At 37.2% G+C, this 22521-nt stretch overlaps 1 protein-coding gene across 9 annotated transcripts in view; it reads left to right on the forward strand.

Moving 5' to 3' along the window:
• Positions 1–22521, forward strand: part of ANKS1B (ankyrin repeat and sterile alpha motif domain containing 1B) — a 407446-nt gene that overhangs the window by 285999 nt on the left and 98926 nt on the right. The window lies entirely within an intron of this gene.

Here is a 22521-nt window from a genome sequence, read left to right on the forward strand (position 1 = left end):
AGGAAATCCCTAGAAATTCCTGGAAGCCTTGCCATCTGTTGGAGCATAGCAGAATGGGAGCTCTCAGATACATAGGAAGTTTTGGTCCATCACTTCTTCTGCACTTTCTATAAAGAAGATAACACACAGCCCTCCATTTGAATTTTGGGTAAGCCTCTTTAACATAATTCTCATAAAAAGATGTTGCTGGCTTACCTGAGGCCCTCTGAGATCACCAGTTTGCGATCAGCATTATTTTATTACATGAATAGTAAAGATGTAGCAAAAACTTGCGTCAAGTGAATGCAGGTTTTGCAATTTTTTTTCCTGTATGAGCTTCACATCCTGAGAGAATAGCTAAGGATCACTGTTATTTATCAGTATACAAATTTGGTAGCACAAAGGGAATATAAAGGTTATTTCTGCTGTGAGTTGCTTTGCAGCAATAGTATCCCACCGACAGTCCTTTAGTAAATAGAGCAGTTTGTTCCAAAATTCCTGTTCTTCCACAAAAACATCCTGCATCTGCTTCTTTTCTCCCTTTCTAAAAACAAAGGTAGAGCAGATGGAAGAAGCAGAATTAAATAAAAGCATTTCCTGCGCAATCTCTTTCACTGTACTTCTTTAAACAGATTATCGTAGATATTGAGATAACCACTATTTTTCAGTCTATATAAAGACAGCAATAAGGCATATTTGTTACGAAGTAGCATGGGGATCAGAAATAATCTTCTGGCAAACAGCACAGTGAAATAGGAGCAGAAAGGTCACGTTAGACAGCATCTGGGTGGATTGTGACAAGAAAGAAATGGAGATGAATGACTAGTCTTAGATTAAAGATTCTCAGAAGAGTCTTACAGTAATCATCATTGCAAAGGTGATTAAAATAGCACGCTTAGTCATGTTGTCTCCACTAATCTGGAGCTAGAACATTATTATACAGCGCTTATTCACGTATGTAGCACATGAAGGCAGAATTTTAAAATGGTACATCCCATTCGGCTTGTGAGTCAAGCTAAGATTATGGAACACCCATTTAATTGCCTCTGTAATGCCACAGCTGCAGTACGTGTATTTCTGCATTCAAATACTAGAAGCTCCTTTCCTAGCTGTTTTAGCTCATTTTACTTTCATTCTCTTCCCTTCCCTGCTAAATCAGCTGCCCAAGACCTAGAGTAAAAAATGGCTTTCTGCCATCTTTTAGGGGAAGGTGCCTCCTGCACCCAGCTGGTCTGCAGTAAATCAGAAACCTCCATTCCTTCTCAAAAGGGAAAAAGCTTCTGCATTCTGCCTGAAGAAGGCATTGCCGACATTTTTAACAGACCATCAGACACCAATCTTCCTAAATTATTTTCAACAAACTTTATGCAACAGTTATGATCTCTAATCCAACCTTCTCTTATAATTCATGGAACTAATTCTCCTGATTCACAATCAGATACATGATCTTGAAAATTCCTGTGTGCAGCCTGCATGCTGAGACTTTAGACTACCATGCTCTTGCATTAGTCGTGGTTTATCTTTTTTCACATCAGTTTTAAAAAAAGATTCTTCATTTTTGATAGTTCCTGGCCTGGGGGCGTTCTGGCCTGTTTGTTCTCCTTGTAAAGGCAAATGACCCTGAATATTCCACAGCCTCTGAGAAATCTAAGAAAATAATTAAGTATTAAAAGACATATTGTCCAAATGTCTCTAAAGTGAATAAATTATCCCACATGCGCCTTTTTTTTATCCACTTTATGGTCATATTCTGTTATGTACATGGAGACTGATTAAGAAAGACAGGACATTCATTTAACTGCAAATACTACCATTGTGAGTAATTTCTTTAGAATCTGAGGGTGAGAATGTAGAACATAGCAAGACTATCTTCTCTTGGATACTTTTAATTTGTGAACTGAGAATTTAGAAGACTAGAAGAAAAGAAATTGGCATTACTTTTGCAAAAACATCTATAAAAATAAAAAAATTAGAAGGGTATGTCAATCTTCCAAATGTCAATACAATACAGTTTCTTGAATAGTCAAGGTAATAGCTAAACATAGAACATAGCCTTAGAGGGAGATGAAGTCCCTGAGGAAGAGAGCTCTGTGCAGCCCTAACCTCTGGGGCATTTGCAGGAGACAGTGGCAACTTACCTAGTAAGAAGCCATGTAGCTGCTTTATTGCACTCTGCTTGCTTTAATTTGTTCTGCCCAGAAGTTGTGTATGTTGGACAAGGCAAATCCCCTCCCTGGTGTGACTGCAATGCTGCAAGTCACTGATGTACTCTGTGCTGAGTTGTGCTGCCTCATCATGATTTAAAAGGTTTCTTCTCTGGTAAAAGTATAAAGTTAAGCAATTATAAAATATCTTCTTTCTTCATATATTATTCTGAGTGGTATTACCTGCTTTTCATTTTAGGCTCCTTTTTTCCTTGCACAGAAGAAATGCTGGTGTAGTGCCTGGCAAACTGATTTCTCAGGTGTCCTAAATCCCTTCTGATACCCAGATTTTTCAAGATGGTCTTGCATAATTTCATTAATAATGAACAGATGCACAGCTAAAAAATTAGTTCTAAATTTAGATATATTTTTAATACATTTAAAGCCATCTTTTAATTGCTGTAGTTTGGAATGTGAATATTGATAAATTAAAAAGTCAAATAGTTACTGGGACCGGTTCAAACAGTTGTGTCCTTTCAACCAAAGAAATAAAACTATTACTGATATTTGCTAGCCCGCTGGATGGAGCTCTGCCAAACTGCTTTTCCAACTGATAGCATTCATGGTAAATAGGCAAGATCTTTTTCTTCTTCCTCCCCTTCATCTGTGAAATGTATTCAACTCAAACAAGAGATTGGCCTCTTCCCAGGGGATCCAGAACTTCATATCCCTAGAAACTAATGTTCCCTGCTCTGAAGCAGTATCATGAATATTATTCAAGAGTCAAGATACTGTCTGTTCTGCCAGAGGAAAGAAGGCTTTTGCCAGATTTTAATCATGAACCATATAACCTAATAGCCTAAGTTTAGAAACTTCTCTTCCAGATGGTGCACATTTCCTTTTCTAATCTTAGGAATTCTTCTACTCAGTTGCACCGTTAATGTTATTCCTTCCTGTTTTTCCCTCCATTTCTCTTCAAATAAGATTCAGAAATAGTCCATTTAGTTATGGTAAAAATTTAAAATAATTTTAAAAGTAAAAGTATTTCATTTCAGTGCAGTCCGCCTCAGGGTAAAAATTGGTATTTTTAGGTAGTTTCATGCCATCTCATTTGCTTTTATTTGAGATGGCAATAACTTCGACGGATTCACATTGCAAGGTTACATTTTAGTCTTCCTTGCACTAATAGAAAACAGTAACATTTTGAAAATTTGTTTGAAAGGCATTGTTGCACAGAGACTGGACCAGCAAGAAAAGAAATTGTAAATCACTATTGTCTAATTGTAGGGGCAAGAACAGAAACAAAGTTCAATAGAACCCCAAGCCTACTAAAAAATTGTTAATTAGAAAGGAAGACATGACCATGAAAGCTTTTTTTGTTGTTGTTGGGTTTTTTGTTTTTGATGGGCGAAATCTTTCATTCAAGGGTGTAGAACTGGGGAGGAAAAAAAAAGCCACCCCCAAACAACTGAGAAGCAGGGAAATGAGAATAAATGCTGCTGAGTATACAGTGGGGTTTAAGTTTTTTTCTCTTGGGTGAGGTAAGCCACCACAGACTTTTAAAGGTGCACTTGGTTGCATGGTGCCAAAGTTGTGACTCTGATGAGAGCCTTCCTTTATCACTGTCCAAAGGGAAAGTGCTGTTACAGGAGCACAGCCCAGATAGCTTTACTTTTGCTGTTGTTCCAGAACCTGTAAGAATGGTGGCACACTGAACATCTGGGAAACAAGAGTGGAAAGTAAAAATAAAGATAAGCAATAAATATTTCAAAAGAGAGGAAAAGTGGCAGTAGGAATCAACATGAAATCCAACAAAACATCCTTAATAAAACCTCCATCTATTCCATTGTTCAGGCATTGACTCTGTTTCTTCTTATAAAAGAAGAAAAATTCTTATAAAAGAGTGTTTCTTAAAATTAGAGTATTATTCCTGTTTCCATGCCCCTGTTTTAATGCTTAGGACTTGTGGCAAGATATTCTGATATGATATATAATTGTGGAAAATGTCTCATGTCTCAGTAGATAAGCATTAGTATCTTAGAAGAACATCACTGGAACATCACTGGATTAGTAATGAACTGTATAATTTGATGCTGTCTTGATAAAGGTGGTAACAGAAATGGATCATGGTAGCCTTGAATTATCACAGTTCTTTTACATCTTTGGACAGAGAGTCACCAAGGATTCGAGGGCCATAGGCAGGATGTTTTTCTCTCTCTCACTCCTACTGTCCAAACAGTCTGATCTCAGTGCACTAAACCATGGGGAAGCTATGATCTGTTCCAGCAGCTGTGCGGGAGAAGGAGGGACACTGCAGGCTGTGCAGAACGATCTTTCAGGCACTGTACATCCACTCTGTAAGACAAATATCAGGTACTGTGACCCCAGCTTTGAGGAGGGATTATATTAAGTGATCAAGGGGGCAAAAGCAGATATTGGAGCAGTACAATATTGGACCAGGGAGTACTGTACAGAACCAAGAACAAGCTTCATGTTGTACTGACTGTCCTGACTAATAGCTGCCTAATAATTCTGGTACAGTTTAGTATTGCATCTGTTTAAACCTCAGCATTGTTAGTTGTGTAGTGTGGAAATATATGATGGTAGTATTTCTGCACTGATGAGGGTATTGGGTTTTTGAATAACAAGAGTGAACTCCTTTGAGTCATGCATACACATTCATATTTTCTGCATCTAGTTAAGATGAGGAATTAGAAGCATTATACAGAGCCTGCTCTTTCTTTTTGGATCTGAAATCCTTCAAAGCTGACACAAGCTGTTAATAGCAAGCTGTTAATACTGCTGTTTGATGACTCTGGAGTGGACTATGTGAAATGTATTTCATGGCTGCCATTCCAGCTTCTATATTTGTTACAAATTGTCAGTGGTGTTGGTTAAAGACTATGTATACTCAAAGGCAAAATTATTTGCATGTCTGTGGAGCTGATGCTTGCAAAATGGTTTGATGAGTGCTGGCAGGGCTGTGGAGAAGTTTGCAATGGGAACTCATACAGTTCTCCAGTGGGAGAAAGGGAACTTGAAAGAATGAACAAAATGAACAAAAAAGGTTTAATGAAATACATAGACAGTTAGAAGCAGTTAAGAGAAACCTGAGTTAAATGTGAACACAAACCACAAAAAAGAAAATTATTATAATAAACTGAATGATAATTACTTTGGGGAAGATTAGAAAGAACAATTCACTTGACAATGGATAATGAATAGGATCAAAAGGGAGAAATCTCAAGATTACTATATGATTAATTGCTATTTGCACTCCAGAGAGATTATTATTTTAAAATATTTTTTTTTCTCTAAGCTATACTGGCAGGTACTGTATACCTAGATAGCTGGATCATCTTTTTTTTTTTGGCATTTTTTGTAGGGGATCAGGCAAAATACATTTCAAGTTATTTTAATTATTAAAGGTAGTTTTTTCACTTTCCACTTACAGTGTGACACCCAAAAATTATTAAGAAAAGGGTATCTTTTCTGGTCACAGAAGTCTGTTTACATATTTTTAAGCTGTTCATAAGATGATAGTCATAAATGGATACCTGGTGATAAGGTCCCAGTACGAGACAGTACTTTTAGTACCTTTTTACTCGGCAAAAATTTATTTAGGGACTATCCAGCAAGATTATTTATATTAAAATTTTCCCAAGTTTCAACTTCTGCAGGCATTTCTCCACCTTTCATTAGAAATTGGGATGTTAGGATGCTGGTGTCTCTTGAGGAATGCCTTTTAGAACAACTACATAACATTCCAAACAGATATTGACACATTAAGGTTCTGTAGATATCTTAACACAGTGATTGTTAAAATATCTACAGAATGAAATTCCTGAAGTTACAATCAAACTCCACCAATTCCTTAATTTTTTTGCCCCCAGCTAGCAATATTTTCAAATTATTTCAAAAGAGATTTCAAAACATTATCTCAACATTATGTTAAAGAGCAGGTGGGAACAGTGGTGATTAACAGTGCGATTCACATGAATGGGTTGCCCTGAATAGATGAGCAGTCGTGATGACTGATGACTTTGGAAAGCATGGAAGATCATTAGTACCTTCATGCATCAAGAAGAGAAGGAGGTAGGACCAGGAATTACTTCTAAAGGATATTTTTTTGCAGTGGCTTCAGCTGGTGGGACAAGTCTATTTTTATTGGCACAGCAGTCTGAGCACAGAACATAGGTCTGACAACCTAAATGAAGCTGTAGTTTGAGCTGTAATCAAAGTGCACTTTGTATCTCGTAAAAAGTGTTTAGCCCCTGCCATCTGGCAAGCTACTTCTTTCCCAGTTGTATCAGCCTATAATCAGCCATTTTAATCTTGGCAAACCAACCACTGAAGGGGTTTTAATAGACATATACTCTGATAAATCAAAATATGCCTCCACTGGCCATAAAACTCAATATAAAAAAGAAAAATTACAGGTTTTAGTCTGTAAATTGTAAAGTCAAGCAAGCATCAGCAACCAATGACATAACCACAAGACATGACTGTGACACGTCATTTTGCAGCCACCAACCCCTCTGGGATCCTGAGACCATCAAACACTTGTATAAAGTGCCTGTACACAAATGCATGCAGAATGGGGAACAAACAGGATGAGCTACAGATCCACCAGTGTAGGGGGATAGACCATAAGTAAATAAAGGTAATATAGAAAGTAATCTTACCCCCTAAAGAGCTGCAGCTGAGACAATTATTAAGGATTAGAAGCAGTCCTGATTTTAACAGGCCACAGCTGTAGCCAATCAGAAGAGTGTTATAGAAGAGTGGATTGGTTGGTTGAGGGAAACTGGAGTCAGTTGGCTACTGTGAGAAGAAGGAAGAGTTAGTGCTTAGAGGAGCTGTCTATGTGAAACATCAAGGAGGTATGAAACTCTAGCAATATAGAACTCTTGCTATATAATGACAACACACCGGCATCCCAGAGTTTTGACCTTGTTGTGGTTATGGAGGCACAGTGGGACAGCTCACATGACTGCAGTATTGCCATGCCAGGGCTTCTCAGGAGAGCCAGCCAAGGAAGATGTGGTGGTGGAGTTGCCCTCTGTGTGAGGCAGCACCTGGAATGTATTGAGCTCTTGGGGTGGATGATGAGCAAGTCAAGAGCTTATAGGTCAGGATAAAAACTAGGGCAAACTAGTAAACGTGACATTATGGGGCTGTTACAGGTTGAAAGGGAATCCTGATTTTCAAAAAGGGTAAGAGGTAGGGCACAGGGAACTACTGGCCAGTCAGCCTCACCTCGATCCCTGGAAAGACAATGGAGCAGCTCATTCTGGAGCCCATCTCTGTCCACATGGATGACAGAAATGTGATCAGGAACAGTCAACGTGAATTCACTAAAGGTAAATCATACCTGACCAATCTGATTGCCTTCTGAAATGAAACAACTACCTGGATGAATGAGTGGAAAGCAGGGGATATTGCCTGCCTTGACTTCAGCAAGTCTTTTGGCACCATCTCTCACAATGTCTTCATAGGCAAACTCAGGAAGTGTGGACTGGATGAGTAGATAGCAAGGTGGATTGAGAACAGACTAAACAGGAGATCCCAGAGGGTTATGATGGTGGTACAAGGTCTAGTGGGGGGCCTGTCACTTGTGGTGTTCCTCAAGGTCCCATACTGAGCCCAGCATTGTTTAACTTATTCCTCAATGACTTGGAGAAGGGGCAGATGCTTCCTCAGCAAATTCACTGATGGCAAAAGCTCTGAGGTGTGGCCAGTGCTCCAGAGTGCTCTGCAGCCCTTCAGCATTGCCAACAGGTTGAGGGAGGTGATCCTACCCTTCTGCTCAGCCCTGGTGAGGCCTCGGAGTGCTGTGCTCCTCTGTAAAAGAGAGGCATGGAGGTCCTGGAGTGGGTCCAGTGGAGGACTACAAAGATGATGAGGGGAGTGGAACCTCATTTATGAGGAAAGGCTGAAGGAGCTGGGTCTGTTCAGCCTCAAGAAAGGATGACTGAAAGTGGACCTCATCATTGTCTGTAACTATTTTTGGGAGGGTGTCAAGAAGATGGATCCAGGCTCTCCTCAGTAGTGCCAAGCAACAGGACAAGAGGGAGTGGGGAAACACTGATGCACAGAAGTTCCACCTGAGAAAGAACTTCTTTACTGTGCAGGTGACTGGGCACTGGAGCAGATTGCCCAGAGAGGTTGTAGAGTCTTCCTCACTGGAGATACTCAAGAACCATCTGGACACAATCCTGTGCAATGTGATCCAGAATTACCCTATTTGAGCAGGAAGGTTGGATCAAATGACCTATCCTTTCCAACCTTGTTGGACCCAACCTTTCTGTGATTCTCTGAGCTAGTATTTGACCTCTAACTGCTGAGCAAAAGACACTGCAAGTACCAGCTGATTAGGTATGATTGATCCATTAACATAAATATCTGTAAAGTTCCCTTGTAGCATTACATTTTGAAATTTCACCCTTCTCCAAACACTGAATTATGAAACTCTTGCCTGAAACAGATATTAGTGGTGCTGTAATTTATTCTGACTTCATTCTGAAAGACCCACCTTGGCTCATGCTTCCCTGTTTCACAAAAATTACTGCTGTTTGTGTGCTGAAAGATGTTACTTGCATCCAAATTACAGAATGATACTCATTTCATGTGGTAGGTGCTTGTAGTGCCTGCACATCAGAAACGTGTTTACACAGAGATGATGGATGGGGACCAGGTCTAGAGAGTCTCTTGGAAGGCTCTCAATAGGCTGCAGCACTGGTTCTTCAGATGTCCTCTTGGGCTTTGGGGTCATGACCTTAGGTTTTGAGTGGTTAATATGGGTAGGAAATTATTGCACACAATAGTACCTGTTTTGATTTTATTAACAAAAAATTCATTAAAGGGGATTCATGCAGTTGAATGGCATTTTCAGTAAAATGCACTTCCAGAGTAATAGAACTGTAGCTTTGAGGTATAACAGCATAGTAGACTGGAAAACTAAAGTAGCATACAAAAAGGCAATGTGCAGGATGAATGCATATTTGGATCATAGCTGTTCTTGTTCTTATTTCTTAATAAGTGGAGAGTCTGTTTGTCCCATGTAAGTAGAAGACTTGCAGTGGTCTTGTGTCCTCAGTAGGTTTTAGGACAGGGTTAGAAAGGCCAATACATTTATGCATTGCATTATCAATCTGTGAGCTTCAGCGAGCTCAGCTCTACTTTTTCATATGCAGTATCTTTTCCTGGATGAAACTTTTCCTGTGCAGTCTTCCTTTTCTTTTTTTCTGGTATTTTTCTATTTCTTCTGCCTTGTTCTTCTCTTCTAATGTAACTCTTCCTTTCTGCTTTTGTGCAGCTGCTAACTTGGAGGCATAGCTCGGTTTTATTAAAGCAACACGATTTTTCTTTGTCATTCCCTTTCTCATCTCTTACAGATAAAGCAAGGGATTAACTGCTGATACCAGTTTTTTTACCTCATGTTATGTTGTACTTGGTGCTAAAAGAAAGAAACATTTTCCATTTTCCATTTCCATTTTCCATTCCCTTCCATTCCCTTATTTCTTTTTTTTTTTATTCTAGTGTTTTCCCTGCAATACAGTCTAACAATAGCCTTTCAAAGACTACCACACATCTTCCTAAGCAGAGGCAAAGGATTTAAAAGTAGTAAGACTAGTAACTTCATTTTAACCCTTCCAAGACAGGCTGTCCTTTCTTTGAAGATAGCACCAGCCAGAAATAAAGTATGCTATTAATAAAAAAAACCCACAAATTGGAAAGATGTACTTAAAAGTTCTTCAGCATCCTGAGATCAAGGGTTTAGCAAATGGCATAAAAATTGAGAGTGACCAATAGGTGTTAAACAACATTTCCTGCTTTTTGTAGGCAAGGATAATGGCAAAGAGGATCAAGTCAGCAGGGAACAACATGTATGCTTGAATTGGCTCAAAGAGATCTAGTTCAATGAGATATATTTAACCTTTTCGTCAGCTGAAAGCTGCCAAAGATAAGCTGCCATTATCAGATTCTTTTGAACTGGGGGGAAAATACATTACACTGGAGAAATTATCTTTCCTTTTAAACAACATGTGATTGAGATATAACTTACAGTTTTCCTAATTGATTCTCTGTGAACAAGATAAAAAAGTACATAAAGTTTCTTCGTTCCTCCAGCAGTGTTCTGCCAGTGATACCAGATGCAGTTCATAAACAGGACAAGAAAATTTATCAGCCACTTTCTTACTATACAGGGGATAAAGGATCTAAGTGTTCCTTGAAAATCCATTCTCTCTGACATGTAGAATGAATTAATTCCAGGAAGTTGTCATGAGACCAAAATGTTTAAACTAGACCCTGACCAGCATCTTGATCCCATAGGAGTGTCCGTACAATGTGTTTTTGCATATTTGGTATATTTAAATGGTCTAGACAAATTTCTGAGTATCACTGAGCAGCTGCAGCACATTTTATCCCTGCACACAATCAATTTACTTTTGCATATGATATAGTTTAAAAATGTGTAAAAGGTGTTGCTAATTTGTACTCACCAGTAAAAGACTAAGTTCTATCATGGGAGCTTAATTTGACAAGGATATATCCTGTACCCCTTTGAAAACATGGTGGATTCTTTTTTATTTTATGTATCCATTTTTCAACATTATTGTATGTCTTATGGCATCTTCCAGTTAGAGGAATTTGCTAGCTATAGTGGCAACTGCTCTTTTATCAAAACAACTTCGCCTAGAATCCTTTTGGTAAGGCAGGCTCTGACTATTAGTCTTATGAATTTATTTGTGATTTATATTTCCAGGACTGCCAATTCATAAATGTGAATGTAAATACACATTTCAGGTTAATAAACAGTTAATTTGAAATATGAATAAGAAATCTCTAAAGCTAGATTTCTATTTCTTATAATTATGTTTTATCTCCTACTTTTATGACAAGTGTAGAAATACTACTTCTCAGTCATTATATAGATTAATAAGTCAGTATATTAAAAAGAGGGATAGGGTAGTATCAATTCTTCCTTCTCCAAGAATTCAGACTAAATTGGTGACAGCAGGAATGGACATATCATTAGGAAGTGTCTGACATATTCCTGTTCTTGAAGGATCTCTATTCATACTATACAAAATAGTATTAATGAGCTGTGGCTTCTGGGTCAGCTGCTTAGTTTTGCAGGATGGTATTTCCATACCCATTAAACAGTGATTCAAATCTACTCTGACTAGCAGTGTCTGGACAGGACACCTGAAGAAGGAATGGGTGTTACATATTCATGTACTTTCAGGTTCCATTCACTTTATCTTTTTTGTGTGAGAAGGAAAGGGATTCTGAGCAGAATGTTAATAAGGTCAAAATAGGTGCACAAGTTGGCAGAGAAAAAAGAGCTGAGTCATTGGAAATACCACAGTGTTCCTTTCATGGCCTGGCTTTCAAAATGTGCAGGAATGATTCAGAGGGGAGGACTAATAGGGACGCACAAGGCTGTTAAAGTCGTGAAGTATAAAACATTGTCCTGCCTCTTAACTCTGATTTAAATGCAGGAACAACCTCCATTTCCACAAGATGGTGATGAAACAGGGGAAGAGCTACCTACATAGCATGCAGCTAAAATTCCAAGATTGCTTTGCTTGAACTTTAATGACCCCAACTCCAAAGAAAATATCTGTACCAATTAGTGATCATTATGTATATACACTTAAGGCTCAAATTTAAGTGTTACAAGTGAAAGTTTACTGAAAAATAATTTCTAATCATTATGTAACAATAGTTTATAGCATTTATATGGTTTTTAAAAGAAAGCTTAAAATAATTTAACCTCAAGTGTGTACAGTTTTAATTTCATTTTATGTATAAGAAAATCTTATTATCTCTAAAAGTCTGGTATGGCACCATATTTGTGACTTTATGTTACTTTTCTGCTAGTGAATTTCTTGGACTTTTTTTTTTCTTTCATTCTAATATATGGTAAGTTCAAGGGCATTAATATTTATTTCTGAATGTGTTACATTGCCAAGTGGAAAAATGAGGATCAGAAGCAGTTACAAGAGATGAAATGGTCAAACCAATCAGAAAAGATGGGAGAAGTCTCATTTGATTTACAGATAAAGGATTAAAATGTGTAGTGGGGGAAAAATGTCATTGGTTTTACTGCTCTGTTTTCTTGCTTCAGTAATACTCTGAAGGTGCTACAGCATTAGAAAAACACCTAAGCAGCTGGAGGACAGAAGGACATTGAAGTCTTGTACTGTCATTACTTACTAAATATAGAGATCGCACAGAGTTTTTCAAATCCTATACAGCAAGCAGCAATGGGAGACTTGGTTATTTTAAAGCACTTTGTACATCCTGGATTAGAGACTTTCTACAATATTGTTACTTATCTTTCTCATGCACTGGCTGATGGTGGAACTCTCACTGGGTGGAAAACAGGCTGAAGGCAGGTGAAAGCAGATATTTCTCTTGCCTGAACTCTGATGGCTTTCATGGTCTCAGGGAAATGTTTGATGTATTTCAAATCAGACCCAAAATACTGAACGCACATCATGATTCTGTGGTGACGGCCAGGTAAAAATCTGGTCCAGCTTCTCACACAGCGTGTATGGAAATGTGCACTGAAAAAGGTTATTTTGACTTTGAGATTTGGTAATTCACTCCAAGAACTTTGGCAAAGAACTTGCCCCCTGGAAACAGGATTAATTGCAACAAGTGAAACTTGCTAGGACATCGATGAAACAGAGTTAAAATGTGCCTAATCTTAAAGGCACGAAACATCAGGATTGTGTATCATGCCTGTTCAGAGGCACAGGGCTTCTGCATGCAGCTGACTCACCATCAAAGGCCCGGTCTTGTGCTGGAATTACCAACTGCCAGGTTTTGAATATGTCTACATATAGGTAAAAATTAGATAAATGAATGGGGTGTGTCAGAGGTTGAAGGGATCAAAGAGCTCTCTGAGCAAAGCAGATGTGGAGCAATCCGTGATTGTTGTGGAGAGGACTGTGTGATGAAGTGATTGAAATAGTAGTAACAGCCTATCTCAGGGTGAAATAGACCAATGTAGGGCCTAATTTTACATAGTGAGAATTATAACTTTTTTCAATGAAAATCTTCAATGTATAGAGAAGAGCTGCATTTTTATAGAAAATACTCCATTTGCTAAAAGACTTAATTTAAATTAAAAAAACCACCAAACCCAGACCTCTCTAAATTTCCCATAATCCTATCTATGCACTTAATTTCTATGCATGTGCTGGTTTTGGCTGGATTAGAGCTAATCCCAACTGGGGTTAAACCATGATACTGCATAACGGACTCCGTTTTTGTTAAAACTTCACAATTCAATATAATCTTCCAGGAGCAGCCATCAAAAGCACTTTCACAACAGCTTCAAAAGCCTCTCTTAAGTCTGAAGGAACTGGCTATCAAAGACTGTCAGCCAAAGCACTAACATAATACCATCAATTCAAGTAATGATCTAAGTAGAAAAATAATGTTTCACTCTAGAGCACTTTAAAATATTTCCTCCTTCCTCACACTGCACTACCGGGTTGGCAGAAAGCTGTGAACAGTGCAGTTCTCTATTCTAGTTGTTAATCAAATAATATGAAAATTTTCTGCAATGAGTGTCACCACTGGGATTTTTTGTAATTCAATATGAGCACAATCCAAAGCACATGGCAGCAGGAAGGAAAAGCAACGATATCTTCCTGAAACCCATCAGCTCATTATGGAATTAGTCTCCTTGGAGATGACATCTGAACTCCTTTCTACAGAATTTTCTATTGCAAGCATGAAATGAGGCTGATAATAACTATAGCTGTTAAAGAAGTCGGTCTTCTTTATGAAATGGAAGTTGGTTTACTTTTAATTAGAAAAAGTGTCCTGAGGAAAAAAGGTCTGTTTATTCTTTGCACTTCATCCAATTTTTTCGTAAATTAGTTGCTGTTAGGGTGCTCTGTGTTGTTTCCTAACTAACTCTTTTCAGGCTAGCAGCTGAATGTTTGTTTCCAAAGGCATAGATTATTGCTGAAATTTCTGCAAGAAGGCATGGTAGTTATATTTCATTTGAAAGGCTGCCATGCCCAGGCCTTGAGTAAGTTCTGGAACTACTGAAGTCTTTTTTTGGTGACATTCTGCCCAATACATGCCCTGGAACTCTTTTTGGAATTAGAAAAGAACCCACTGAAATAATACTGGTATAAAAACCACAGTTCTTGACAATCAGAAATAAATAGAAAAAATCTGATTATGAACTGAACTAAGAGTCAGATAAAAAAAGAATTCTTCTGAGTGCTTTAATAACTTTTTTTCTTTTTATTTTTTAGGTTATTGTTTTCCTGCTTCAGGACAGTCCTTCCCTCCCCTTAATGTGCCAGAACTGCAGGGCTTAGTCATCTTTTTCCCTTCCTCTCCTACCCCCAGTGACAGAACTTTTCATTTATGCTTTCATTTTTTGAGAAAGCTAAAGCAACATTTGTGTGCTCCTCATGATTTATCCGTAATCCCCCAAAGTTCAAGGAAAACTTGAGCAGAGAATTTTTCAGAATAAATGGTAATGAATTATGCCTCAGAAGAGCTTCTCAAGTTCCCAATTTAGAATTCTTTATTTTTTCATTTCTCCTGTTGCGGACAAGACCATAAGTAATATTTTAATATTGATCACTGACTCCTGATCTAGGAACTCCTGAGAACCTGTTGACACAGTGTAGTTACCCAGAAGAATTACTGCTGGGCAATATGGACACCTCCTCACCTGTAGGGATTAAGGATTTGGCATCTTCAGGCAATTAATCTTTAAACTGAGAAACTTGGGCATGATGGTGGTGCTAAATCTTCATGAAAAGGCAAGGAAAGTAATTATCAGTGAGCCACAGAGTAACTGTCAACTTTTTTGTTGTTGTTTTTCTAATGGCATGTGCACTAGTTCCAGGTAAAAAAATAGTAGCTTGGAGATTTTCATTTGTTCAAAAATGTTACCAATCTAAAGCCATTGATCTTTTACTTTATAATGCTGCTGCTCAATTTAAGCTATTTTAGAGAAGCTTTGATTTGCAATGTCCAATCCCAGTATGAGCAAGTGTTATTAAAACGTAATGAATTAAAACTCACTGCCCATCCTTTTAAAAACAGAAAATTAATTAAACTAAGTTGATGAGAGTGTGGTCCAAACTGGACCATTCAGAGTTATCAATAGGAGGTTGATCCCTCAGACATTTAAATCACTGTTTTCCCACAAAATATTTCTCTTTTCTTTTGACTGTTACATAAGGATAAAAAAAATCCTATGGTAAAGAGAGAGAACGTGGCATAAATTCATAATCCAGCTACCACAAAACCCAAAGAATCAAACCCAGACTGATTTCAATGACTGATACAATTTCATGTATCACTGTTGGCAGTGCAGAGATGCTCTGTAGGGATGGTGACCCATACTTCACTCTGTCACAGTGCTTGCCTGGGGACTCTTCAGTGATTCCAGTTCTGCAAAGTGCTGAGCAAGTTCCCAAGTACATGTAGCTCCCACTGGCTTGCTTGGGGGTGCCATTCAGAGGCACAAATCCAGAGAGAGATACTGGGCCCCTGCTGAAAGGGGAGCTCTAAAAGGAAGATCATAAGAACAGGGGACTGCTAAATGGAGTGTGGAGAGGAACTGATAATGCTTTCCACTGTACAAATTACCTGGTTTTCTCAATAGGTTTTATATTTAGTAAGCATCCTGGTGCTTTGACTGCTTCCCTTTTATGGGATGTAGTTGGTTCTTTAAAGGCATTGTTTACTAGCAATTTTCAATGTTTCCAATTATACTTAATTTATTATTGATTAAGTATCAAATAGTAATGCTTTACATATAGTAGTTCACAAAATAAAATTGTTGTGGCAGGCTAGTGGATGCATCAGAAATAACTTCTAGCATTCTTTAAATCTGCATTTCACATAACTGGTCTGTTTGTGCCTCTGGATGCATTAATTATTTTCAGACTGATTTTTTAGGGTGTTTATAGTCAATGGCTACATTTGTTCTGCTGAATGGCTCTTCATTTCCACAACTCAAATTTTATTTCATGAAAACCAAAAGATGTGTGAAAAATAAACAGAACAATGCTTCAAGTGTGTGTTTGCACAGAGTACTTCTAATCAGATCTCAGTTTAAGCTTTGAGAGCTCTGAATAACAGTTTACCTCAGTATTTAACTCAGTCAGCTGAAGGAGAAGGGAAGTGAAAGAGTACAATCTGAAGGTTACAGATCTTGTCCTGAACAGTAGCCCATTGTTGGTATGTGTATTTGAACTTAGGAGTTACTTCTGCTTTTTGTTGTGATTCAAAAGGAATGAAGTCCAGCAAACCATCTGAGCCTTTTGGGGAAAAGATAAAACAGTGCTAATTGGTACATGACAGAGAGAATGCATGAACACAACCTAGGAGTTTGTTCTGCTGAAAGCAACATATTATGTTGTTTGCCTACGGATAGAAACTGGAAAAGTCAAGGTATTTTCCTCAAGATTCTTTACTGCCATGAAAGTATTTCAAATTACATATACTGGTAGAATTATCACAGTAAATTTTATACAAAATCTATACATTACTGAAATGAGAAAAGAGTAAGTTATCTATTAAGGTAGGGGTATTTGCCTTTCATAATTTATTCTGACATATCCAGGACTTGGCTAAAGGTCACTGGCAAAGACAAATTCCTTAGACTTTTTGGGGTTTTTGTGTTGTATGCAGGGAGTTTTCATTAGGTAACAGACTTGGACACAGCCCCTGCCTACATCCAAATAACCTTCCTGCTCTTTGGACAGGAGTCCTTGAAGCTTACTGCCATACTGCCTCAGGCCTAATAATACATTCTGATGCTGATTGGAAACGTGCTGTAGCCGTTCTCTGAGTAGTTTATAGGGAAAGAATAACATCTTAATTGAGTTACATTAATTTCTGGTAATTATCATGCAATAACAATTTAATGTAGCAAATACCTTGTCATTTAACTAATGTAGTTGTTATTACATATTACAGTTTTCTTGGAATTTTGTATAATTTATTCATAGGCAAACCTTCGTATGTTCACATAAAAATTATAATACCCATAAATATATAATTCCTCATATCTAATTGCAGGTATTACAAGGAGTAGCAATTTGAGAATAATATGATTGCTAATTATTAAATCAGATGTTTCCAAGAAATTAAAAAGATTACTTTTTTAACCTGTATTTTTTTTATTTTGAAAAGCTTTTCAAAGTTACCTTCTGCCTCTCTTGGTTATTGGGCACTCAGATTAAGTGGTAATGTCACTGAAATCTAAAGAAATTATCAGGGTGTGACCCCAAATAATTTACTTATTGGAAGACATTATATAAATTCCCCAGAATGAATTGGCCTGGTGGCACTCCACGAACTACTTTATATCCTGCTTAAACAAGTTTCAGAGTCTGAGGGAGTCAGTGGGAAGGAACTTGAGTAACTAGGGGCAGAATTCAGCCTGTATAAATTCATCATTCAAATACAGGCATTCTTCTATCAGCTAAGAACACTGAAGATAGTTTATTTTTTAAAGTATAATTAATACCAAAATATCTTCAGCTCTTAGTTACTTTTACATCTATGCTACCCTGTTTCTTTCATAGGATCCCAAGTAATTTAAAGTGGAAGGGAACTCTAGAAGCCATCTGTGCCAGATGAGAGGACTCAAAGGAAATAGGGATAGAAAAATATGTTTGCAAAGGCTGGAGTCTTCAGATACTATTGAGAATATACATTAGAACCTAAGATTTTTTGTGTCACTGCATCATTTATATTCAATGGTATACTCCTTTTACCATAAAAAAAACCCCAACATTTCATGTTAAGCTATATTATTTCTCTCCAAAAGACAAAAAAGCCCCCTTTTTAAATCTGGCATACAGTTTCATAAACATATCACATTTTTCCTAGGCATTTAAAAAAGCACTGCATTACTCTGCTGTCCACATGCTAGCATAAAGAGATGTAATCTAATTTTAAAGTTAATACTGAGCAGTTTGCATGCTTGCGTAGTAAAACTCTTAGCAATGTCTTCTGCATCTGACCAGCTCTTCTCTCTGGTCAGAAATGTACAGGCCTTTACTGCAGGATATTGTTGCTGCTCACCTTTCTTTGGCTAGTTTTGAGGCACCTTAGAAGTCTGTGCTCAATGGTGAATTTTGTATCCTTCTGACCCCCCTACAGTGGCCACACAGTACAGCAAGAGTGGTATTGCAAGGAGTTCTGCTCCAATAACACTTTTTGTCTTTCCAATTACTCGAACAAAGGCCCAAGAAATGTGTCGTTGTGCTTTTATGTTGCCCAGCATTGTATTAAGTCTCTCAAGAAAGGAATTAAGTTTTCAGTCAAGATTTGTCCTAAAAAAAACTAGGATTTTTTTTTGGAAAACAGAAAAAACTGTTTTCTCTTACAATTTCCTCACAAGTCTAGATTATGACTTTTTTGATAACTCCTTCCAGCACTTTGTCTTTCTGTGTCATCTTCAATTTGGGGGAAATCCCAAGTGTTTTCTTCAATATGACAGACAGGTGAATATATTCCTTCCCTTCTGTAACAAGCATCAGTACTGAAGTGATTTACTTTGATGATGCGAAGGTATGGCAGAAATAGAAAAACTTCTCAAAAACAAAAAAAAAGCTACAAGAATTGTCAGAATTTGCCCCTTTGTTTGGTTTTATCAAACAGCTTCTGCCTGTGCCAGAAGTTGCAGCAGGACTCCTCCCTGTTCTGTCAGCATATCAGCTGTGGGCAGTAATTAGGCACAACAAAGTAACAAATTGCTGGCTCTGCACTTTGTTCCTCATTTGTCTTTCCTCGACTGTCCACTACATGTCAAAAACAACTGTCACTTGTAGACTATTAAACCTCATTATTATTATTATCATCCAGCTAGCTAATTTGTGCCAATCCTCTTCCCTCCCATTATTTTTTCCAGAACACTGAAAACACTCAATTTGTCAAGGACATAAATTTTCTGTTTTGCCCTTGTGCAGCCAGAGTTCACCATGGGCAAACAGAATCTCTGGGCTCAGAGGGCAGGGGAAGGAAAACAGGGAAGAGGGAACAGCAATAGGATGGCAAAGGGGACACATAAATGAATATGGGGCTTTGAGTAGGAAAGCCATGAAAGGTTCCACAGCCTTCTTTGTGCAGGAAACCCTCAACAAATAGGGTGCAGTGTGATTTTATTGAGATGTCTGCTTTCCCTATCAGCAGGATCCTTCTGCATGCTCATTAGGGATTATTGTCTATTCCTTCCTGCCTTCTCCAGATCTAACATACCTACATTCCATATTTGCTTTGGAAGTATCTGTTTGTAATCACATCTTCTCTCACTTTGTCACTGTCAATTCTCAGTGGCTCTACAGTTGGTAGGTGTTGTGGTTTTTGTTTCTTATGCTACTGTATTTATTGGGTAATCTGATAAAATAGGGGCTTTACTAAGCTTTAGAAATGCTTTATTTAAACCAAATTGAAAATTTTATTAGAAATTATATAAATCTAGGAAGGCTGGTGTCTTGTTTTGAACCACATCTGTAGAAATGGGCTGCAAAAATAATATCAAACTTTTTTATGAGAATAACATTGTCAGTGAAATAAAGGAAGCACAGTGGAGCAAATTTACCTTGGTCTTCAGAGACTAAATAAAAATATTATAAAGCATCCAATAGATCTGGTTTGATTAAGGGCATAGACTTTTTTAATATTTATGTAACTTTTCCTACACAAGAAGAAACATAACAATGTGGAAATGACTGAAATACGAAATAAATATAAATTTATTCACAAAAGAATAAGTGCCACCAAAAGCCATTAGTAAAAATAAAGAAAAAAAATCCCAAACTTGAGAGTTCAGTATCAGTAACATAAAGTATAATTGAGGTGCAGTTAAAAGACTGTTGTGAAAATAGCCAAAACTTTCTCATTTGGGACCTTTTAATCTAGTCTGGGTGGGAAAAAAAACTAGGAAATATATGAAATATACTTGAATTTGCAGAGATTTAATGGGATACTAATAAAGATCTTCTCCAGCTCTAACTTCTTTGAATCTATTTTGGGCAAGACAACCTGAAATGTTGATGTTAAATAGAAACAAAGTCATTGAGGCAGTATCTTGTTGTGGTTAGGCAAGTAAATAAATTACAGTGATTTGTCAGCAAAGCACAAATGCAAACATCAGGAGAAACTAGTAAATCTAGGAGAAACTAGTGATCCAGTGAGACAACCCAAAATGCTTCATTTGGCCAGTGGCACTGTACTACAGATGGAAATTTGGTTTGTGAACATGAGCAAGCCCTTACCTATGACAACATATAGTTATGCTGATGTTCCTTAGGGAGAAAAAAAAATCATAAAATTCCCTGTCACATGATTTTTATACTAAAAATGTAAATATGTTCAATTCCACTTTGCAATATTTTTCTCTTATATGTCTTAATTGAAAAGTCCAGCTTCCATCTGGGTCTTTCATTTATGGACCTCAAATGTTTGCTGTTTGGGCTTTCATGACTATCGCCTTTTTAGGGTTTCTACCATGAAATTTAGGACAGACTGTATCTTGGATGTAGAAGCATCTTGGCTGCCAGACTTTCTCACTGTTACCAAGCATCTTTTCACATTTACAATTTATACTAAATCTTGAGAGACTTTTCCTAAGGTGATCTTACTGTAACTCTTGCTCATATTTACCATGATTGCTCTTTTTTCCCAGATGCCCATTTTAATCCTTTGTTTTTTAATGTGTTTTATCTTCCTTATTTCAGATGTTAAAAGGGTGTGCTTTAGTGTAGTTTTTGCTGTATTCTATCATGTTTTTAAAAACATCCAGAAAGCCTAGATTTATCAAGGGAGTTCTCATTTGGCAGTTAAATTATTTTTGTCGTGAAGTGGATATTCTAAAACTCTTTGAGAGGAAGCATGAAACTGAAATAATGGGACAAAGATCAAAGCAGCAGCTACACAGAGTTTCTTGAGTAGAATCCTTGACTGGGAAAAGGGAGCCGGCTGATGGGGTTTTTTTTGTACAACTAATGAAAATTTCTCAAGAGGTTAAGCCTTCTAATAGTTTGGAAGATGTAATAAAAACTCATTTCAGACTAACACAGAGTTTGCAGCAATATGTTATATGTATGAAATTTGCCCTTTACAGCTGGTAATTTGTCACCACCTTAATCTTCTGTCCTGTAACCACACATGGGATCGGTCCTGTTTATGGCAGTGCTTATTCCCAGAAAAACTGTAAAGTCTCATTGCTGCTGATCTTTCTCCAACTCTTTAATATAGATGCTCTGATGAATTTTAGCAGTACTTTTTTATTTTATCAGTACTGAAATTGACTCTCCCATCCTTTGATTGACCTGGAGGAATATCTGCCTGTAAGTATCTGTATTCCTTTTCCAAAATACTTCTAGATAAATATAATAAATAAAATCGTGGTAAATTAGTAGAAGTGGTAAAACATTTGTACATTTTCACCAAACTCCTTGATGTCTCACTAGGAACTTTTATAAATACTGATTTGTAATTAAGACTATAGTTCATTAAATTATCTAGAGTTTACTCACTTTATATGTACTTTAACACCACTAAAGACTTTTACTTCTTTAAAATAGGGGTTTTTTAATGAGTTTTAAGTGAAGATCAGAGAATGCAAGGTGCAGAAAATGAATGTGGCAAATAGGCAGGAACAGAAGGAGAAATAGCAGGAAAAAAATCAATAATGATAAAAGAGGAGTAATGCATCAGATGAAAAAAGAATGAGATTTACAGAATTTAGGTAATTTACTGAATAAAGTGAAGTAAATTATCCAAAATAAGAGTCAATCAGCAAGATTTATGTGTTTTCTGGAAACCTTTAACAGTGTTATTTCCCTTCCAACTGCAAGTAGTTAGGTATCATGTTTATATAATATGGTCTGTGGTTTGTGTACTACTTTGCTATTTACTCACAAGGAAAAGCATCATTCATTAAACAACCAGAAGCATTTTGTTCAGTCTAATGGGCTTTCCTTACACAATATCCATCACAATAAAGAGGACTGCTATTACTAAGATCTGGCAGCTACATAGTCCAATTGATTAATATAAAAGCTGTTTAACATTCTAGTAGACTGTAACCTGCAATAATTTCTAAAATTATAAAGCACTTCAACATTTTCATCCTGTATGGTCACTTCTGAACATCTGTGAATTTTCAGAAGTTTTTAGAGGCCTATCAGGAAGGTAAATATCACCCAGAAAATGTCTGAAACAAATCTCAATTTCTTATTTTTGTCAGTGTACTGCAAGGGATGTCTTCTCTATAAGGGAGAGGATGCAAGGGGGTCAAGAATAAATACTAAAAATAAGGAAATTTTCATTCAGAGCTGTGAAATCTCTTTAATCATGCTGCAGTAGGGTGTAGCTGTCA

Source organism: Camarhynchus parvulus, chromosome 1A, assembly GCF_901933205.1.
Source record: "Camarhynchus parvulus chromosome 1A, STF_HiC, whole genome shotgun sequence".
Lineage (NCBI taxonomy): Eukaryota > Metazoa > Chordata > Aves > Passeriformes > Thraupidae > Camarhynchus > Camarhynchus parvulus.